Source organism: Bufo bufo, chromosome 6 (genome assembly GCF_905171765.1).
Source record: "Bufo bufo chromosome 6, aBufBuf1.1, whole genome shotgun sequence".
NCBI classification, from domain to species: Eukaryota; Metazoa; Chordata; class Amphibia; order Anura; family Bufonidae; genus Bufo; species Bufo bufo.
Window position 1 is genome coordinate 281910976 of NC_053394.1, and position 6087 is coordinate 281917062.

Here is a 6087-nt window from a genome sequence, read left to right on the forward strand (position 1 = left end):
ATCTTCCTATCACGCTCCAGTGCAGGAAGTAAGGTGGGCACATTGTCTTTGTACCGGGGATCCAGCAGGGTGGCAACCCAGTAGTCCGCACACGTTAAAATGTGGGCAACTCTGCTGTCGTTGCGCAGGCACTGCACCATGTAGTTGCTCATGTGTGCCAGGCTGCCCAGAGGTAAGGACAAGCTGTCCTCTGTGGGAGGCGTATCGTCATCGTCCTCCGTTTCCCTCCAGCCACGCACCAGTGATGGGCCCAAGCTGCGTTGGGTGCCACCCCGCTGTGAACATGCTTCATCCTCATCCTCCTCCACCTCCTCCTCGTCCTCCAGTAGTGAGCCCTGGCTGGCCACATTTGTACCTGGCCTCTGCTGTTGCAAAAAACCTCCCTCTGAGTCACTTCGAAGAGACTGGCCTGAAAGTGCTAAAAATGACCCCTCTTCCTCCTCCTCCTGGGCCACCTCCTCTTCCATCATCGCCCTAAGTGTTTTCTCAAGGAGACATAGAAGTGGTATTGTAACGCTGATAACGGCATCATCGCCACTGGCCATGTTGGTGGAGTACTCGAAACAGCGCAACAGGGCACACAGGTCTCGCATGGAGGCCCAGTCATTGGTGGTGAAGTGGTGCTGTTCCGCAGTGCGACTGACCCGTGCGTGCTGCAGCTGAAACTCCACTATGGCCTGCTGCTGCTCGCACAGTCTGTCCAGCATGTGCAAGGTGGAGTTGGATGCAGGTATTGGATGCAGGTATTGGATGCAGGTATTGGATGCACAGAAAAGAGGTACTTTTCCAACAACAGGTAATTTGTCTAGTATAGAAACCACAGCCCTCCGAATGTTAATGCAGGACGCCAATATTACAATTAAACCCGCCGATAAGGGCGGTGCCATAGTCGTTATGGACACCAAATATTATATCAATGAAATAGAGACCCAACTCTCAGATACAGAAACCTATGAGTCAATTTCCTATAACCCTACTTACAAAATCCAAAAAGAAATTAATTCTTTCTTGGACTCAGCACTACAGCAGGGTATCATTGACAAAGCTACATTCAATTATTTACATAATGAATATCCGATGATGCCAGTACTATATACACTGCCAAAAATACACAAAAACTTAAATCAGCCACCTGGTCGACCAATTGTGGCCTCTACTAATTCATTACTATCACCGTTATCTATCTATCTTTAATTTTTTTTAACTCCATTGATTAAAAAAACGGATTCTTTCTTATTGGATACAAGTCACTTTTTAAGCATTGTTTCTACAATTGGCCCTCTGCCAGACGAGGCTCTGCTTGTTACATTGGATGTGTGCAGCCTGTACACCTCCATACCTCATGATGGGGGGGTACAGGCTGTATCCAATTTACTTCAATCTTCGCAATTATCTCTTGACCAACAGAATTTCTGCATCAAATTATTACAGTTGGTGTTACGACGTAACTACTTTATGTTTGGCGACAATTACTATATTCAGCGGAAGGGCACAGCAATGGGGGCTAATGTAGCCCCCCCATATGCAAATGCCTATATGGCAAATTTTGAGACACTATATGTATACTCCCACTCAATCTTTAAACAACATTGCAAAATTTGGCGTCGTTATATTGACGATATCTTCCTGGTGTGGGAAGGCACTCGCGATTCGTTCGACCAATTCTTTCATTTTTTGAACAATATCATACCTGACCTAAAATTCACTACTACTATCAGTGAACATACGGTCCATTTTTTGGATACGGCAATAACTAAAAATTCGGATGGCAGACTTACTGTAGATCTCTATAAAAAGCCAACCGATAGAAATACTCTTCTTTTTTCAAGCAACCATCCTCGTAATACTAAAATATCGTTGCCTAAATCTCAATTTATGAGGGTCGAGCGAATCGTGAGTGAGCCCCACACCAGGGAGACTCGTCTACAAGAAATGTCTCAAAGATTTCGCGCACGCGGCTATCCACAATCACTTCTAGACACTGAGCTTAAAAAAGTAACTACTAGTACAGATACATCGATTAAACCTGTTTCTTCCCCACGTCTACCATTTATTACTACGTATCATTCATTTGTACCCAAGATACACCAAATTATTCGCAAGCACTGGCCCCTTCTCAATAAATTTTATCCAGATATTTCGGAATTCTCATATCCTATGAGAATGTGCTACAAGCGACCACGAAATCTAAAAGATTCTTTAGTACATGCCGATGTAGGCTCATTTAAACCTAAATTCATTCAGCCAACTTTAGCTCCTCTGAAAAACGGTACATTTCCATGCTTGAATTGTGCCCAATGTACTAATGTTAAAAAAGGTAACACCTTTTCTCATCCTCATTCTGGCAAAATCTACAATATTAAAGGATACTATACTTGTGCAACATCATATGTCGTTTATATGATTAAATGCCCCTGTGGCCAGGCCTACATTGGCGAAACTTCTCAATCTATCCGCGATAGGATAAGTAAGCATAAGTCCGATATTAGATGTAAAAAATCAGAACTTCCCATTCCCCATAATTTTTTGCAAATGCATCATACCGTTAGCCAGTTACAATTTCAAATTATAGATCATGTACCTATGCCAAGACGTGGTGGTAACCGTAAGCTTCTATTACAAAAAAGAGAGTCCTTCTGGATCTATGAGCTCAAAACGATTTCACCATATGGACTGAACCGTGATTTTGATTTATTATTATGAATACAGTATGTCTATGTAAAGTCTTTTCGAATAATGTTGGTCATGACTACCCTTATGTTATTATCAAACAAAAAAAAAAATTCAAAAAGTTTTAATTTTTAATTTTCCATTTTTTATTTTCTTTCCTCATCTAGACACGTTGAAGCGTAGGTTTAGGTATGCTTATTATATTATTATCTTTTGTTCTAACACATACTAATCTTGTCTATATCTAATTCTGTAACTAATCATGATTGTCTAATATGATGGTTGACGATGGCCATTCTGAAATGCCAAGCAATAGAGGATTGACAGTATTTAACTTCAAGATATATATACTATATATACCATTCAAAATATCTATGAAGATTGGTAGTGGAATGTTGGATATCTATATAGGTCGGATATCTGAGAAGACCTATATAGAACGACATACCATTATACGCTTCTGTTCATATTACTTGATTAATTTCTATTTTCATCGTTATTGTCCTAGATGAGACGTTAGAATTTGAAACTATTTTACTGTTATAACTCCGTTTATTGATGAATATGATGGTTCGTTGGTGATATAGAGGTTAATTCTGGCAAATAGAACGTCTGGCGTTTCACCTGGCTCCGGACGCACGAGTGTGACGTCATATATACGTGCGCGGTCTGTTCTGCGTTCCACCTGCGTTCCAAACACTAGGCGCCTCACAGTGACGTCAGACGCCGACTAATGCGCGGCAAAATTCATTATAACTAGCGCCTCACAGCCAGTCTCCCCTGTACCACCAACGATTAGACATCGCTTCTGAGACATAAGGTAATACTTTAGATACAACATGCCTCTTGCTTTACTCTTTTCTTTTTTGCTTAGAGCTTTTTGATTTAGCCGTCTATACTTCATAATGCTATTAAAACTCGGATGGATTTTCGCTATGTTTGTATGTTGTATTGATGATAGATCATTGGAGCAGCAAACTGTTTGTTCTTTTTTTGGAGTCAGTCCGCCTATTGGTGTATACTATAATTAGAATTGCTATATATATATTTCCCCACCTTTGATTGGGTTTTTCGACTATTTTCTATGGTATGCGATATATGATATAGATTTGATCAGACTCCCCTTCCTGCTCCTATTTTCTTTTATTTATTTATTTTATTCATTTTTCTTATCATTACTCCTATTTTCTTTATTCTGTTCCTTGGCAGACCAACCCAGCCCTGTGGCCTATTACGTTATAACATTTGTATACAAATGTAGACTACTCTTCTTTTATAAATTCTCATATCCAACGTTAATTAACATTTGATTGTTGTAAAATAAAATATATATATATTTTTTGTCTATAGGCCGTGATCAAGGTCCAGGTTGGACCGAAACGTTGGCCCCATTCTTCTAGTATACAAATACTAAGTTGGTGTTTACAACATAATAAATTCTATTGAACGTCATATGAGTGTGCCGTGGATTTATATTTTACAAGGTGGAGTTCCACCTGGTGGGCACGTCGCATATGAGGCGGTGAGCGTGAAGGCCGAAGTTACACTGTAGCGCAGACAGGCGAGCAGCGGCAGGATGTGAACGCCGGAAGCGCGCACAGACGGCCCGCACTTTATGCAGCAGCTCTGACATGTCGGGGTAGTTGTGAATGAACTTCTGCACCACCAAATTCAGCACATGCGCCAGCCAAGGGATGTGCGTCAAACCGGCTAGTCCCAGAGCTGCAACGATATTTCGCCCATTATCGCACACCACCAGGCTGGGCTTGAGGCTCACCGGCAGCAACCACTCGTCGGTCTGTTGTTCTATACCCCGCCACAACTCCTGTGCGGTGTGGGGCCTGTCCCCCAAACATATGAGTTTCAGAATGGCCTGCTGACGTTTACCCCGGGCTGTGCTGAAGTTGGTGGTGAAGGTGTGTGGCTGACTGGATGAGCAGGTGGAAGAAGAGGAGGAGGAAGCCGAGTAGGAGGAGGAGGCAACAGGAGGCAAAGAATGTTGCCCTGTGATCCTTGGCGGCGGAAGGACGTGCGCCAAACAGCTCTCCCCAGCCGCCACTACATTTACTCAGTGTGTAGTTAGGGAGTTATAGCGTCCCTGGCCGTGCTTACTGGTCCACGTATCTGTGGTTAGGTGGACCTTGCCACAGATGACGTTGCACAGTGCACACTTGATTTTATCGGATACTTGGTTGTGCAGGGAAGGCACGGCTCTCTTGGAGAAGTAGTGGCGGCTGGGAACAACATACTGTGGGACAGCAAGCGACATGAGCTGTTTGAAGCTGTCTGTGTCCACCAGCCTGAATGACAGCATTTCATAGGCCAGTAGTTTAGAAATGCTGGCATTCAGGGCCAGGGATCGAGGGTGGCTAGGTGGGAATTTACGCTTTCTCTCAAATGTTTGTGAGATGGAGAGCTGAACGCTGCCGTGTGACATGATTGAGATGCTTGGTGGTGGTGTTGGTGGTACATCCTTTGTTTGTTGGGCGGCAGGTGCCAACGTTCCTCCAGAGGCGGAGGAAGAGGCCGAGGCGGCAGCAGCAGAAGAGGTAGCAGGGGGAGCCTGAGTGAGTTCCTTGTTTTTAAGGTGTTTACTCCACTGCAGTTCATGCTTTGCATGCAGGTGCCTGGTCATGCAGGTTGTGCTAAGGTTCAGAACGTTAATGCCCCGCTTCAGGCTCTGATGGCACAGCGTGCAAACCACTCGGGTCTTGTCGTCAGCACATTGTTTGAAGAACTGCCACGCCAGGGAACTCCTTGAAGCTGCCTTTGGGGTGCTCGGTCCCAGATGGCGGTGGCCAGTAGCAGACGGACTCTCTTGGCGGCGGGTGTTCTGCTTTTGCCCACTGCTCCCTCTGTTGCTACGCTGTTGGCTCGGTCTCACCACTGCCTCTTCCCACCCGTTCCCCCTCCACTCGAGCCCTGAGGTGGCCCAGCCCACCGGGCAAATGCCCGGTCTGCCCTGTGGCCAGTCCGCCCCTGCCCTGGCCACAAAACACTGAGGTAAGGGGGGCCCAAGCTGACCTCTTACACCAGGGCCCATGAGCCTTTAGTTACGCCCCTGTCAAAACCACTACATGTTACGCCCCTGTCAAAACCACTACATGTAACACAAAAGATATGCGCTGCCAGAACTCCATGGCACCCCAGGAACACAGGCAGGGGCACCATGCTTAAAGGGGAACTCCAAAGAAAATCATAGTATCCCATGTGAATTGTCACCTGTAATCAATGTCTGTGTGTTACTGATGTCTTTTATAAATTAATGAATAATATAATATCAGCCAGAATGTGCCTAATCCACTGAATAGCAACAATCTAGGAATGCACTAGGTGACAACCACAAATATTAGCTGGGGGGATGGCAGCGTGTAAGAGGACACAACACTGAGAGGCTCCCGTCCTGACAAAATGGTC

At 44.7% G+C, this 6087-nt stretch overlaps 1 long non-coding RNA gene across 1 annotated transcript; it reads left to right on the top strand.

The window, feature by feature from the left end:
- Positions 1–1839: 1839 nt before the first annotated feature.
- On the top strand, positions 1840–5486 carry LOC121004289. The gene is made up of 3 exons (XR_005779682.1): positions 1840–1995; positions 2195–2202; positions 5476–5486. It is a non-coding gene; the product is annotated as an uncharacterized LOC121004289 (long non-coding RNA).
- Positions 5487–6087: the final 601 nt, after the last annotated feature.